This window comes from Pleurodeles waltl, chromosome 6 (assembly GCF_031143425.1).
Source record: "Pleurodeles waltl isolate 20211129_DDA chromosome 6, aPleWal1.hap1.20221129, whole genome shotgun sequence".
NCBI classification, from domain to species: Eukaryota; Metazoa; Chordata; class Amphibia; order Caudata; family Salamandridae; genus Pleurodeles; species Pleurodeles waltl.
Genome location: NC_090445.1, coordinates 930551894 through 930569021, shown reverse-complemented (window position 1 = coordinate 930569021; position 17128 = coordinate 930551894).

The following is a 17128-nucleotide window of genomic DNA, read 5'->3' as shown; positions in this document are numbered from 1 at the left end:
AGAACCACCTTGACATCATATCAAGTTTGTAACTGGGAAAAGCTACTGAAAAAGATTCCTAAAGGAAACAAAGGTTGTCTGAAAAACTTTATTGAATGAGAAATACAATAGGCTGAAATATTAGTTGATAGGTTGCTAAACAAAAAGAATTACAATTATTTCCCTAGGCCCAAACCTGAAGTAGAAGAGTGGGGATAACATTTTGGAAGAAGACAGAGTTGGGTTAAGGATGACTATATGAAGATTGCTGTATTTAAAGCTCAAAGAACTAACTGAAATAGAATAACAACAGAAAATAATCTGAGAAGCTGTTTGTGCAATAATTAACTTTCAAAGGTAATCTGACTTTAGATAAACATGTGTTTCCTAGCAGTAGAGTTAGCTGCAAGACTATTATGAGTGGTACATTATTAGTAGCCATAGCTGTATTGTTAGTAATACACTTACCACCAGAGAAAGAATAATCTTAATTGTCATTCACTTACATGACATCTGTACATGCCATAGATGAGGATAAATTGACAGCCTCATTTGTAGGTTACATGAAAAAGGATTACACAACAAATGTTTATTCTAGATTAGTTCAAGAACACACACCAGCTATAAATGCAAAGGATTGTTATATGTGTTCTCCATTATCTTGATCCGCTACAGAGGAGGTGACATACCATCACATATCTTTGTCTTAGTATTTTGCTTAGCTTAGTTTATAGGCAATACTACTTTGAATAATATCAGTCTACTTTGGCATGATTCTTTCAAGCATACCTTTAAAGAAGAGCATGAGCTTACATCCACAAGAAAAATAAATAGAAACAGCTTGCCTTTACTTTAGACCTTTTCTTCCTATAGTCACTGTCAAGGCAAACAAAACAATTTGACATGTTTAATGAGACCTCTAGAGAAGATATTTATCATTATGTTAGTAGAAAGGATATCACACATTGCACACAGTGAAAACAAATATAAAGATGTTTTGATAAATGTTTAGAAAAAGGATGAAGGCGAATATAGGAGGAAAATGTTTTGTCCAAAATTGAATTAGACAAGACAAAAGGGAAAATATCGCTTACAGAAGATGAACCCAACTTAGAAAGAGACCTGTAGGAAATTGCAACTGTGTACGCACATATGAATTATCAGGAGACTCATGGCAAATTGTACAAGGTGACAAGCCACTTATTCCAGGAGTATATTTAATTTGTGGATAAGGTGCATTTTTCAAATTACTTGTTGATTGGGAGGGTGTTTGATATCAAGGTTTTGCTTTTTTCAAGGATGTATTATGTATAGAGTATAGGTGCTTTAAGAATGACACAGAAAAAGACATACACGTAGTATTAGTGAAGGAACATAATTAATGGAGATATGTTTAGTGCAATTATCCCTCCAGTAAGAGTGATCTTGAATGATGAAAATATTAGAAAGCTTTCAACATTAGTGGACAAATCAGCAGCCAGTACTTCTTTACTCATTTAAAAAATGAGCTTTACTAGTGGTTAACACAGAATTACTAGCAATTATATCAATGGTTATGCAAATCGAATATCATTGGACATTTTACTCATAGAAAAGGGTGGGGTCTGCAAGATGCTAAAAGCTCAGCATTGCTGCACTTAGAAAGTTGTTTGCAAAGGAGTTTCTGCAATTGACAATTGGTTTGCAACAGCTGGAGGAGGAATTCTCAAAGCAATACTAGTATCCATCCTAATATTTGAAGTTTGTTTCCTGACCTCATTCCGAGTACACAAAGCTATAAAATGTTATCTTGAAATGAGAATGAAGAAACAGAGAATTAGAATTAAATGATTGCATCAATGTAGAGTACAAAAAGCTGAAAGAATCGGAGAGTTTGAAAAGAAAAAGAAAATACTCAACTAAGGAGCAGAGTGACCTTAAAAAAATTATCTGTAAAGAACTTATGATGGTTAGGAACCAACACAGAGGGAAGGTTGCTGACGCATATTAAAATATTAAAAAATATTTAAAAAATGTGTAGAATGAACATGGAAGCCTTAGTCAAAACATTATGCCTTTTAAATCAAGTAACAGCAGTAGACTATCAGATTTACAAAAATTAGGTTTGAATAACTGAAATTGGCAAGCTGACATGATGTGAAAGCAATGACTTGATGTTAAGAAGTTAATTTTGGACCCTCTTTTAGGCATATTTTCATAGAATACAATAAATATATTAAAATCTTTTAGTTTAACTCTACAAAATGCATGAAACTACAATGTTTCTAAGCAAAGTTAATGATGAGAACCCTAGTAGATTTATAAACCGTATTTGATTAAAATGATCCAATTAACATTGTTGCCTATGGACTATTGTTTCTGCGGTGAAACAATGACAAAATCTTCCTGTTCCCATGAAGACACAGATTGCTGATTGTCTAATGAGAGGAAGAAGAAGAAACATGTTGCAAATGTTTAGATTGCTGTGTTTATAATAATGTGTGATCCTATAGTGGGTTACCTAATTGCTTGTTGCCCTCATTCACTTTCCTGCCCAAATCTACGTTGTTCTGAGACCCTACTGAGTTTCCTGAACCTCTCTTTATGGAAAGGCTTACTTTGAATGATATTTGATATTTGACTCTGAAGCTCTACGCTTGAGCCGCTCCATTTGGAGCTCTTTATGGGTCCTTTTACTCATTCTCCCCAAATCCATCCTGAAACTTACAATAGGAACTCTTTCCTATATGGAAGGAGCTTAATGCCTTTATTCTGATATTGATTGATTATAATGACTTATTAACTATTGTTTGATATTGATGGCATTATTTGCTGATTCAAAATATCCTCATTAATATTCATGAGGTAGATAAGATTGCAATCTACTACGACTCATATTTTTAAGAACCAACATTATAGTACACAGGTCAGTTTTGGAAAATCTTTACTGGTCTCATAAATACTAGCCATAGTTTCAGAACAGTATTTTGAGACCAGGGGCCATATTACACAAAGTGTACTGGGGGTGCAACAGGTGCTCATGGTTGTGTTTTGCACCCGCAGGGCACGTTGGTATTGTAGAACAGGCTACAGATGCTTGGGTGGCCCCTTCTGCATGACTGATACTGCTGGTTCACCTGTAGCTCCAGCGCTATCTTGACAAGCCATTCCCTCATTTTCAATGGGGAATAACTCACTGCACCAGCCAGCAGGGTATTCTCTTTCCCCTCACTAAAGTACGAGGGGTTGCCACCTGCAGAGTAAAACACAGAGGAGCTGATTACAGCTGCTGTTCTGTATTTCGCTATTTGTGTTGCCCCTTGGCTAACCCCAATTTGCAGTTGTGCACTGTTTGTGTTTGTGATCAAGGCACCTTCTTTAAGGCGCACCGTGGTGCAAACATGAACAGTGCACCCAATGCATAATATGGCCCCAAATATTCATACATCTGTCTTCTAGTCCCTTAATAGCTATTTACTAATCATTTCCTATTTTGACCTCAAAGTGTATGCCATGTCATCAATGCAGCCATGTGGTATCACACAAGCAAAGCACAATGGCCTTCACTTAGAATGCTGTAGAAAATCTGAAGTCAGGCTTGAGTTTGATATGTGATTTAGAGTAGTGCAAAATTCCCACAGTCCAGGGGATTTATTACTGCACAAATTTGTCTAGTGTAATCTGTGTTTTCATGGGGAAATAGGTCAGAAAATTTAGAAATGTGTGGCATTTTGGTGCTCTAAAACTGATTCTGCACATTTCCATTCAATATTACCTAAAGGACTCACACTCATTCTATAACATTTTTGCAGGGAAAAAAGTAAATGTGCCATAAACTGGGGAGATTTTACCACATATTAGCTTTGTGTTTTTTCAAAAGGAGGTGGATACACCTGGTAACATATAATATTCTAAAAAGCAGTGATAATGGAACTTGCCTCCATGGGCCATATCATATCATGATGGGCTGCACTTGCTCAGTGCAGATCTGAGCTCCTATTTATATTCACACAGTGGGTAAAGTGAATTATTTTAACCTGATAGCTCTGATAGTTAGAGCATTTTCTGAGAAAGAACAGCTCAAAAGCAAAAATAGGTAAACCATGGGTACTGATTCTGTAATGTGCTGTCTGAGAATCAAGCTCTAACTGAAAGAAGTACTAGGTTCAATTAATTAGGGCTTAGTGGAACTTGCAGAGTTTCACTCCGTGGAATTCTGTGGAGTAACATAAAAATTCCATGATAGTCCTTGGAGTTCTGTGAGTGGGCAGAATTTGCCAGTTTATGCTGGTAATGCTGATTTTGTTATGTGGGAAGCTTGTTCCTTACTGTAAAATCAGCATGAATGGCACCACGTGGTGTGCCAAAGGTTGCTGTTTCTTTTTGCCGCTCAAGTAGATTTTCTAATTGAGTTGCATCTTTCACAGCATTAACAGTCGTGACCTGCTGCAACTGTGCACATTTGGAAATCTCAGTGGGAAGCATTCTGGCACCCAAACAATCACGCTACATGACACAAATTCTCACCCACGTGCACCAAATTTACACTGGCAAGCTGCGCATGAGAAAAAACTCTTCCATGCTGCGGTTGGTGGAGTTTTGCCAGAAAGGGGAGTGGGTAAAACTTTGTTATTTCCACTGGCAGAGCAGCATTTTTTATCCACCTCTAAAATTATTTCACCTCACATGCACACTCTTAAAAACAGGTGCTCAGCTCTGCACTGATAAATAGCAATCCTTCCTTGTTGGAAATGGCCCTTTTCCCAGGGTCATTCCTAAACTTTTTGCCTTCTTCCTCCTATTTTTCTGATGTGTTTTTGCTTGTTTATTGTCTCTGCACACTCTACCACTGCTGATCAATGCTAAAGTGCAAGTGCTCCCTATGTCAATTGTATTGGTGATTGGTTTATCCATGATTGGTGTATTTGATTTACTGGTAAGTCCCTAGTAAAGTGCACCAGGGGTACCCAGGACCTATTAATCAAATGCTAATAGAAGGCCTGTAGCACTGATTGTGCCACCAACATGAGTAGCCCTGTGAACATGTCTCAGACCTGCCACTTCGGTTTTAAGCTTTAAAACGGACCTGGCAAGTGTATCCACTTGACAGGCCCAAATCTTCCCTTTTTATACATGTGAAGCACCCTTAAGGTATTCCCTAGGAAGCCCCAGAGGTTGAGTGCAATGTATGTTAAAGGTGGGACATGTGCTGATTCGTTTTACATGTCCTAACAGTGAAATACTGCCAAATTTGTTTTTTACTGTTACAAGGCCTATCTCTTTCACAGGTTAACATGGGGGCTGTCTTTAAATATTCTGAAAGTGTAGTTTCCTTTTGAGAGCAGATAGATATTTGGAGTTTAGGGACTCTTAATTCACAATTTAAAAATACACCTTTTGGTAAAGTTGGTTTTTAGATTGTCATTTTGAAAATGCCACTTCTAGAAAGTGTGCATTTTCTTGCTTAAATCATTCTGGGCCTCTGCCTGCTTGAGTATTCCACACCTGCATCAGACTGACAGTTGGGCTGTTGTGAATTCCCTCTAGACAGTGACACACAGGGAGCTGTTTGCTTGTCTTCCCAACACTGTAGCTGGCCTGCAGTGCCGTGGTCCACCTGAACTGTTGGTTTTGTTTATCACAATGCTGTGATAGCCCCAGATGGAGCTATCCACTTCAAGGAACTGTCTATTTAAGTAACTTTTGTGGAATTCATATATTTATTACTGTATGTTGGAGTTTTATCGTATTTGGTCTTGTTTTATATAGACAAATATTGGCTATTTTTCTTAAACCGGTGTGGTGTCCTTTTGCAGTGTTTCTAATTATTATTCAGTGTTGTGTGCAAATGCTTTACACATTGCTTCTATGATAAGCCTGAATGCTCGTACCAAGCTCCCAAGGGGGTGAGCAAGGATTATCTGAATGGGTATGTCCCTTATCCTGACTAGATTGAGGGTCTCTACTTAGACATGGTGCAAAGCGACTGCCAACTAGAGACCCCATTTCTAACATTCCTGAAATGCCCTGAAAGTGTCATCTTCACATGACAATTATCTGAGAGAGGAGTTGCCATTGTCATTCTATTTAGCAACAATCATTTCTCTGACAGGGTGCACTATATTTCTGCATTATCTTTTCGCACTTAGCAGCATACCACCACATCTTAACTTGGTGGCATAACTACAGTAGGCACAATGCCATGTGGCAGTGGACAAGTTAATGAAACATGCATCTTGGCAAAGGTCTACAAAATGGCAGTAACTATGAGACAGATGTATCAAAGTTCCATTTTGCATAACCTGAATAGCAAGTTTTAAGGTAATTGTTATTTGGGTAATGCAAAATGGAATATAACAAAATAGCGATTCCCTAATAGCGATTACTTAAAATTAAAATTGTTATTATGGAATTGCTCCCACGGAATGAGATAGGCCCATAGGTGCAAATGGTTTTGCATCTCCTAATTTGTGAATTCCTTTTAGGAATTTGCAAATTCGGAAATGCAAAAACAAGGGTGCTGAGGGCCTAAGGCCCCCTTTGATACACCCCTCAAAACAAATTGTGCACATGTAAAGTGCACACATGTCCTATTCAGTGTCGCAATTTTAGTGAGTCCCCAAAAATGTGTTTCCCTAAATTGGGACTGTGATGCCTTTCATACATCATGAAAGGCTATTTCACAGTCGCACATGGTATAATTTATCAATTTGCACCGTTTGCAAATGCAAAATCCTTTCATACATCTGGCTCTATATGATTAATATCAACTGTTATAAGTAACAGCAAATAAAGGGTATTCCTCCCTTGGGTATGTATATACAGGCACTGTGCATACATACAATACAACCTTAAATATCATTTATTTTGAATATGACAACTCATTTTATATGGTGATAAAATCGAAAGCATCCCATAGCTTGGGCTTCATGCATGTATGTATATGTATTTCTATAAGTAGAACCTGGCAAAAAGGCAGGGGATGTAGATTCAGAGTCAAAGTCACGCACAAAGCTATTTGTGTGTTTCATTTTAGGCTTTGTGCTCAGATATGGCATTCTTGATATCCTACTAGGTACAGACGTACCGGCTGACTCATTACAAACCTGCCAAAATTAACCCATAGAGTGCAGGCACATCCTGGTCAACTAAATGACACAAAAACTAGAATACTAAATCAGTTGATTTTTGACTATGGCAAAGTGTAATTCCTGACCTGAATTACAATTAGCTAATGAAGCAAATAGGCTTAATTATTGGGGATTTGGTAGTGTCTTCCGCAAGAAGATTTTTAATAGCTTGAGTTTATTAGAGCATCAATACTTTTCACTTGCGTGTCATAAAAAGCCATGAGCTAGAAAGGGCAATCATAAAATATGCCAGTAACTTCATGGCCACTTCATGGTCACTCCGTAAATCACTCGGGCTCTTATTATGACATTAGTGGTAAAGTCCACTTACCGCCGTGCTGACTGCCGCCAGCATACTGCAGCCGCGGGTATCCGCTAACCATATTATAACACACACAGCAATCCGTCACTATTCAGCCACACACATAAATCCGCCACACCAAACGTCAGTGATAAACTGGTGGTATCAAAACCACACTATTACGCCAACAGAACTACGCCCACAACATCCATGAATCCCCACAGCAGACATTCAATGGCGGTAAACCATTGGTGGTACATACCGCCGCACTCAAAATACACACACTCAAACAAAACAATACCACATTGGACAATTCAAACTACACGCACCTGACACCAATACACCAACACCACTATAAAACACACACCTACATTACCCTTCACGACTAAAAACAATTGCCAGCAGAGAGGGACAGCAAGAGCACTCACACAACCAGAGCCACATACCACCATCACCTATACACCCACATCACACACCCCAACACATCACCCAACACACCCTCACCCACATCACTCACACTACACCCAGGGCACCACAACGACACCCCAGGTTCTCCTCGGAGGAGGTAAGGGTCATGGTGGAGGAGATCATAGAGCCACAGCTATTTGGATCACAGGTGCAGCAGATATCCATTGCTAGGAAGATGGAGCTATGGGGGAGGATCGTGGACAAGGTCAACGCCGTGGGACAGCATCCAAGAACCAGGGATGACATCAGGAAGAGGTGGAACGACCTACGGGGGAAGATGTGTTCCATAGCAGCAAGACACCAGCTCGCTGTACAGAGAACTGGCGGTGGACCCCACCTCCTCCACCACAACTAACAACATGGGAGGTGCAAGTCTTGGCAATCATGCATCCTGAGTGCCTGGCAGGAGTAGCAGGAGGACTGGACTCTGGTAAGTCAACTCTTTACTATTATCAACCCCCTACCTGCATGCCATCACATACCCCCACCCTCACACCCATCACTCAACCACCTCCCACACACCCCATCACAACCCACTCATCCCAATGCCAAGCCCTGCATGTAACACCAATGCATGGACACCCCTCACAGACTTGCATGTACACCTATCACCACAGCATGCACACTAGAGAGAATCACCTAGCCCACCAAATAACAACTCACACAAGGCAAAGCTGCCAGGGCAATAACAGCCAAAGAGGGCAACACATCTTTGCACAATATGTCACACACAGAAACAATAACACTACATCCCCATCCCCACAGGTACGCCGGCCAATGTCACCGGAGAAGAGGTGCCAGCAACATCCAGTCCCCCCACAGAAGAGGCCCACAGTGATGACAGCAGCTCTGGTCACCTGGATCTGGATGACCAACCTGGCCCATCAGGGACCCCTGGACAGTCGGTTACCCAGGCACACTCTCACACCACCACAGAGCCTCCTCCCCTCAGGAAACACCTGCACAGCACTCACCCAGTAGGCCCATGCCTCTGACCCCAGGACACGTCAATCACCAGTGTGTCCACCACTACAGTGACCCCAGGGCACCCCACAAACCCAGGACAATCAGGGACCTGGGGGAGTGGCAGTCGGCACACAGTTCAAGGGACAGAGGCACAGGACAACAGGGAAGCTGGGAGGACTGCTGTGCGACAGGGGGAGGACAAGCCCAGGGAACCGACCCTCCAGGAGGCACTCACTGGAACCTGGGAGCATACCAACATTCCCGGGATACGCTGGGCCAGATCCTGGACAAGATGCAGGAGACCATGCGGCTGCAGGAGGGACAGTACCTGGGGATCAGGGAGGACTTGAAGTCCATTAACACCACCCTGGTCTCCATTGCAGGGGTGCTGGCAGAAATGACCAACAGTATGAGGGAGGCAGTGGCACAACAGCAGGCCCCTTACACTAGCCAGACTACTGAACAGCACACCACCTCCGCTGCCGCTAGTGGACAGGAGGCCCCACCTCAGGACCAACAGACCACCGTGACCCCTTCCCCTGCAGAAGGAGAACCACACCGCAAACATTCCCTGCTATCCAGGCAGAAGCCGAAGACTATTGCCAAGAGCCCTGCCAGGAAATAAGACTCTCCTGTTTCTCACCCTTGTATCCCACTCTGTCACCCTGTCCACCTTTAACTGCAATTGCTCCCCTTTCTATGCCCCCTTGGACACTGCACCTGTGCTACAAATAGACTGGACTCTAACCAGGACTTTCCTCCATCATCACCCCAGCCCTTTGCACTTCCCCCTTTCTTCAGAGCACTGCAATAAACACACTTTGAAAAAATACAAGTATGGAGTATGTCAAATGATTTCAAAATATATTTGTTTAACAAGGTTCAAACATTGCAGTTCAACTGTACAGTAATGTTTACATAGGAAAGACCTGTAGTCGGCTGCACTTAACACACCAGGAGCAATAGTGGAGCACCGACATCTGCAAAAAGAGATGCCAAAGCGTACAGTGAGTGGGCATAGAAGTAGGAATTCACAGCCTGACAGTGACAATGTCACAAATCAAACTGTCAATGAAATGTGAAATAACACTGTCATACCTGTGTGTCATTGGAAGTATTGACAAATGACTGCACTTCTGTTGTCCTCATCCTCTGCCTCCTCATCATCACTGTCCACAGGGTCCACTGCTACAATACGGCCATCTCCAGCCTCTTCCTCCTGCGGAAAAGGCACATGGCGTTGCAAGGCAAGGTTGTGCAACATACAGCATGCCACGATAATCTGGCAGACCTTCTTGGGTTAGTAGCACAGGGATCCACCAGTTAGATGGAGGCCAAAGGTCCTTTCTATTATTCTTCTTGTTCGCCCATGTGCCTCTTTGTAACGTTCCCCTGCCCTTGTCGTGGGATTCCTCACAGAGGTCAGTAGCCATGAGAGGTTGGGGTAACCAGAGTCACCTGCAAATATCGAGGGACAACTGTTAGCTGTGCACTAACCCTTATGGCCCACAGCATACCCATACACCAACTTCCACAGGGTGGGAACCAGGGCTTACCTATTAGCCACACCCGGTGCCTCTGGAGTTGGGTCAATACATTTGGAATGCGGCTATTCCTCAGGATAAAAGTATCATGCACCAAGCCTGGATACTCGCATTGACATGGGAGATGTACTGGTCCGCCAAGCACACCATCTGCACATTCATCAAATGATAACTTTTACGGTTTCTGAAGACCTGTTCATTTTGCCGGGGGGGGACAAATGCAATATATGTCCCATCAATCACACCTGTGATGTTAGGGATATGTCCCATTGCATAGAAGTCAGCCTTCACTGTGGTCAAATCCTCCACCGGGGGGGGGAACACGATGTAGCTGCACATGTGTTTAAGCAGGGCAGACAATACTGTGGTGAGCACCATTGAGAACATTCCTGCTGCCAAGCCCACTGTCACTTGGAAAGAACCAGTTGCCAAGAAATGGAGCACAAATAGGACTTGCACAAGAGGGGGCATCCCAGTGGGGTGAGAGATAGCAGATATTAGGTCAGGCTCCAATTGGGCACGCAGCTCAGTGATTGTGGCCTTGTTGAGTCTATAGGTGACCATAATGTGCCTGTCCTCCATTGATGCCAAGTCCACCAGCAGTCTGTACACGGGGGATGTCTCCATCTCCTACTCATCCGCAGCAGTTAAAATCTATGGGGCAAAAGAGAGAGCAACTGGTCATTATCTCTACATTGTAACCACTACAGTACAATGCAGATTGTGATTGTTACAGTATTTTGATGGCATATGTCCAGAATGTGAAATTGTGTACTGTGATGCAGTTAGGATCCATGGCCTGCCCCCACCCCATCCCCGAAATGGCCTCCGCCTGTCCAGTATGGAGGGACAGGTGGAATTGTGGTAATTCTGCTGACGTTGTGCTCCGTTGCGGGAGGCGGTCGAGAACCGCTGTGCAACTCCTCATTGGTTATCATTGGTACCTATGGGGTACAGTGGCCAATGGTGATGTACGCCGGCGGTGACGGTACGCACCGCCGCAGACGTGACTGCCATTTTCTATCTGTTCACTCACTTACTACCTGACCTTCAACAGGAGAGGACCTACACTGCATGTGCTGCTGTGACCTGTGTCTGGAACCTACCATGGCTCGTGTGACTGGGGAATGGGCCGTTGCCTTCACCTCAGCCGAGTTGGAGCAACTGGTGGATGGGTTCCTACCCCAGTACCGACTGCAGTATGGGCCTCCAGACCAACAAGTGAGTACACTGTGAGTACGATGCATGGGGCATGAATGCACGGAGTGCTGTGTGTGAAGGCCCTATGGGGGGGTTGGTGGATGGGCCCTGGGCAGGGCACAACATGTAGGCTGGGCCATGTCTTTGCTAATGGGGATGGGAAGGGGCATGATGGGCCATAAGAGTAACAGGCAGGATGGTCAGACTAATACCTTTCTCTGTGTGTATTTCTGTGCAGGTCAGCGCCCATCGAAAGAAGGGTATATGGCGTGCCATCGCCAAGGACGTGCAGACCTTGGGAGTCTACGGCAGGCGGAGCACCCACTGTTGGAAACAATGAGAGAACCTGAGACGCTGGGCACAGAAGACAGCAGAGGCCCAGCAGGGATTGGTCTCCCAACGAGGAAGGGGTGCCCGTCGAACCCTGACCACCCTGATGGCCTGCATACTGGCGGTGGCCTATCCGGAGCTGGATGGGCACCTGATGGCATCACAGCAGCATCAAGGGGGTGAGTATAGTGCCCTTCATTAATACCTATGCCTGGTGGGGTGGTATCCGGGTGAGGGATGTGGTCCTGTGGGTGCCCCTAGGCCAGGCCTGACATTGAAGAGTGGGTCCCATGTAGGGCAGGGTTCTGATGTGAAATTTCTCCAACCTAGCCAGAAGGCATCCAGTACTGCGCTGGGTTCTGTGGGTCCCAAGTATGCTACAGTTGGCCGTATGTGTCCCTACCCATGGCCTGGTGACTAGCATTGTAACTGGTAGTGCATTACCTAGTGCGTAGGGCTGTTTCCTGTGTGCGAGGGTGCTGTGTACACCAACGGTGGTGTTGGTGCCACCATTGATAAAGTGTATCCTTTGTCTCTCCCCCCTTTTTGTTTTGTCACCCTGTCCTTATGTGCATTAGCATCATCTGGTGGAGGAGCTGAGGCACCGGAAACGGAGGGAGCTGCATCCCACAGGAGGCCAAATCCACCGATGGTGAGGGCACCAGTGGGACGGAGGGCGAGGGGAGCACCACGGCGGAGACTGGAGGGGACAGTTCGGACACTGATACCTCCTCCGACGGAAGCTCCCTGATGGTGGCAGACACTTCTGTGTCCACCCCAGCTACAGCCGCCACCCCCCTACCTGCACCACCCTCCCAGCAGCCCCTCAGAGAGTTTCCTGTGCCCACTCACCCATGAGGGTGGGATATCCTTCTCCCCAGTTAGCCCTGCTGTCCTGAGTGAGGAAGCTATTGACCTCCTGAGATCCATCTATGTTGGGCAGTCAACCATTGTGAATGCCATCCAGGGGCTGGCAGCCCAAATGCAACAGTTCAATGCATTTCTGGAGGAAATTCACACTGGCTTGGTGGCCCCACAGAGATCAATCCAGGCTCGCGACTCCTCTCTGATGGCAGCCCTTGTCCCTGTTTCCACCCTCCCCCTCCAACTTCCTCCACCCAATCCCATTCCCCTCAACCCCAACTTATCCCAAACACACAGGCAGACGAGCAGGCACCCAGGACAACACACAAGAGTCGACATGGCAAACACAAGCACCACACTTCATCCCACAGGCACTCAGACAAACACTATCCAGATGCAGACATACCAACATCTACTGCCACCACTGTGGCCCCCTCCTCCTCGTTCTCCACTTCCCTCCCAGTTGCGTCTCCACTCCCACCTGCATGCACTACATCCTCATCCACTACCACCATCACCAGCACACCTATCAGAACACACCCCTCACTGGCAGTCACCACCCCCACATCCATACACACATCCCCTGTGTCCTCTCCCACTGTGTCTGTGCCCCCTCCTCCCAAAGTACACAAACGCAAGCACTCAGACTCCCAACAGCCGTCCACCTCACAACATCATCCAGCCCATGCACCTGCACCCAAACACAGCAGACTGACACCTCATACTACCTCTCCCTCTTCCTCCACTCCCAAACCATCTCCCTCTCCCAGCCCCAATGTCCCTAAGAAGCTTTTCCTCTCCACCGTTGACCTCTCCCCACCCCTCCCCCCATCCTTCACATCAGGCCAGGGTGGTCAAAACCCAGGCAAGCACCTCATCCACCCAGTCCATGGGCACAGTAGTGTCCCCAGCTACACCAGCCAGCCAGACGGAAAGGGTGCCTGCCCCAAGTGCTGCAGGAAGGAAGGGCAAGGAGCCAGCCCCAAGTGCTGCAGGAAGGAAGGGCAAGGAGCCAGACCCAAGTACTGCAGGAAAGAAGGGCAAGGATCCAGCCCCAAGTGCTGCAGGAAGGGAGGGTAACGAGCCATCCCCAGCTGCTGGCAGAAAGGGCAAGGGGCCTGCACCAGCAGGCAGTGAGGACAAGGGGCCTGGTGCTGGGACTCAGTCAGAGACCTCACCACCAACCATGGTGGAGCAGCTGTCCAAGGCTGCAGGGGATGGGCTGGAGCCTCCCCCCACCACCACCTGCAGCAGCAGCAGCACCACTACTGCCACCACTGAACAGCTGTCACCGCCGGCAGACAGTGTGCAGTCCTGCGTCCACGGGCTTTGTGCGGCCTGGCCCCTGCAAATCGTGTGGGTATGACACCTAGCTGAGAGACTGTGACCGTACACTCCCCAAAGATCTGCATCACAGGGAATGATGTCCCCTCCAGAACCAGTGGAGAAGCCATCCACTCACCCCATCCTCCCCAGGATGAAGCTCACTGGGCACGATGTCTCCTCCAGAACCAGTGGAGAAGCCATCCACTCACCCCATCCTCTCCAGGACGAAGATCACTGGGCACGATGCACCCTCCAGAACCAGTGGAGAAGCCATCCACTTGAGAGACTGTGGCCTTGCACTCCCCAGGACAAAGCAATGGGCATGTTGCCCCCTCCAGAGCCAGTGGGCAAGTCACCCACTTGAGAGACTGTGGCCCTGCAGTCCCCAGGACCAAGTACAGGGCATGTTGCCCCATCCAGAGCCAGTGGGCAAGTCACCCACCTGGGAGACTGTGGCCTTGCACTTCCCAGGACCAAGCACTGGGCATGTTGCCCCCTCCAGAACCAGTGGCATTGTACCATCTTCCGGCTGAGGTGCCCCTGTTGAACTAAGCCTCAGCAAGGCCTACTAGTGCAAGGGGTTCACCTTTCTCTGCACAAAGTCCTCAGACCATGTAGGAAGAAGTTGGCACAGAAACTGAAATAAAAGACAAAGTTTATTAACCTCATGAGGTGGTACTACAGTTCAAACAGCACCCTTAGGTAATGTCTGAAGTAGCACACTGAACTGAGAGAGCATGGTCCTTTTATACCCACGCAGGGGCTAAAAAGGAGGTGGTACAATTATAGAAGCAAGACTTGTATACATGTAAGGTCATGCGGAAAATGCACAGTCTTCAGGTAGGAGGAGCTAACAATTTTCAAGGACTAACAGCTGCAGACCTTACTGAGCATGTGCGAAAGTGGGAGATGCTAAATATAACTTGTCACTAGGCAGATTTCAAGAGTAGTTAACAGAAAGGTAGGACAGAGCACATGGTGAGCATATGGCAGCATGTGGCAGAGAAAATGGCTGCCATGAATACAAAATGGATTCCACGAAATGTTCACAATAGTTACAAATACAAGATGTCTTCTGCTAATGCTGAATCTAATCGCTGCTAAACTACAACAGATGACCCTTTCAGCATTAGCTGAAGACATTCGTCTTTCTGGGATAATCTAAATATTCATCTTGTATATTTATGCTCATCATTTCAGCTATTTCCTTATCTAACATATGTTGTGCTTTCATTTCTGTAAAATTTATTTTGGTAGGCATACAAGCAGTAATACACATGGAGCAGAACATTGGACCACACTGAATACAGATACAGCATGTGAAAAATATTGCAATCATTACACACACCTGACCTTCCAACAGGTAGTTTGTAATATCCATAGTTACCACAAACAAAATATGTATTATGTGAAGCTGTAAAACTACTATTATTTACACCCTCAATAGTTAAAATCAAGGTACAATCGCTTATCCCTACTGGAATTTGCCCAATGCTACGTATACATAAATCTGCTTTAGTTTTTGTAACAGAAATCACAAATTGTTCTTTCTAGTCAGAGTCTCTTATATTTGTGAAGACATATGGTACTGAAACATTGTCCGGTTGATACTCTTCCCATTCCCATTTAGTTCCTTTGGCTTGGGGATACCCATCTTTGTCTTGGTAGCATACTTTATTAAGGCGAAAAAGAAGTCCGCCCTCTGTACGTTTTCCAGATGCAAACAAAAGCGTGTACCAAGCTTGACAAGAACCATTGTGTGAAAAAGGAAGAGGAATGGAAGGTGTTCCTCCTTTCGTTTGATGCGCAGGTATCATTCCACATACCCAACAGTTAGTAGTATTTGTAGCATTATGAGTATGATGCAACATCTGAATGAAAGTATTATTGAAGTACGATTGACGGTGCTTCTGCTCCTAATAGGGAAGTGTAAAGTAATAGTGATCCTCTGGTACTGGAGTAGTGGCAACAAAAAACTCACGAGCAGGAGACTTCTTTTCAACAAACCAGGTGATTGTTGCTGTAACCACCAAAACAACAACAAACCCCATAGTACTAATGATCAGTTTGTTATTCATTTTACCAACAGTGATAATCGACCCTTTCAGAAATGGATTAAAAACAATCGTTGGAGCTCTTATCCCTGGGCAGCCACTGATTTCTTCACCACGGGCCAAGACAGGTGTCACTACTCTAATGCATGGCTGATCCCCCCCCCCCTTGCCACATTGGCTCTCCGTTTCACTACCCAGGGCAGTAGCTCAACCAGTTTTTTCAAAACATCTTCAGATTCTTTCCTCGGTCTCAAATTATATCGCAACACTCCAGAAGTCGTATGGTCCGGGAAGACCTCTGCAGATTCGTCAGGTGATATAGCACGGCCTTTCTCCGTAGTCAAAATCTCTCAATGATCGGTCAGCACAGCAGGTTCCATCAAGGTAGGTAGCACTCTCTTGCAGTGAGTACTATGGACCCAATTCTTTTATTTCTTCACTCGAACTGCTGTCCTTGTCGCAAGGAGCACCTGTTCTGGGCCTCGCCACCTTGGTTCCAAGCTGCTTGATCTTTCAAAAGACTTAATCATCACCTGGTCACCAGGTCGGAGTTCATGGCCTTCACCTGTAGATCTGTCAGGAAGTGCTTCTCGAACCTGTTGATGAATAGAAACCAAATTGTCGGTTCACTGTGCCAAATAATCATTCATCAGGACACAAGGTACATCATATACAGAATTTGGTTTAGGAACTCCCCAAATGTTCATTGGCCTCCCAAAAACTATTTCGTATGGGCTAAGGCCGAGTCGAGAGTGTGGCAACGACCTAATAGACAATAATGCCAACGGTAATGCATCCGGCCAAGTTAAGGATGTGGAAGCCTATATCTTCGCTAACTTCAGCTTCAAAGTAGCATTATACCTTTCCACCAACCCTGCTGATTGTGGGTGGAAAACCGCATGGAACTTCTGTTTGATCCCTAAGCCTTTCAGGACATACTTAATGACTTCCCCAACAAAATGAGGTCCGTTATCACTCCATAAAAGT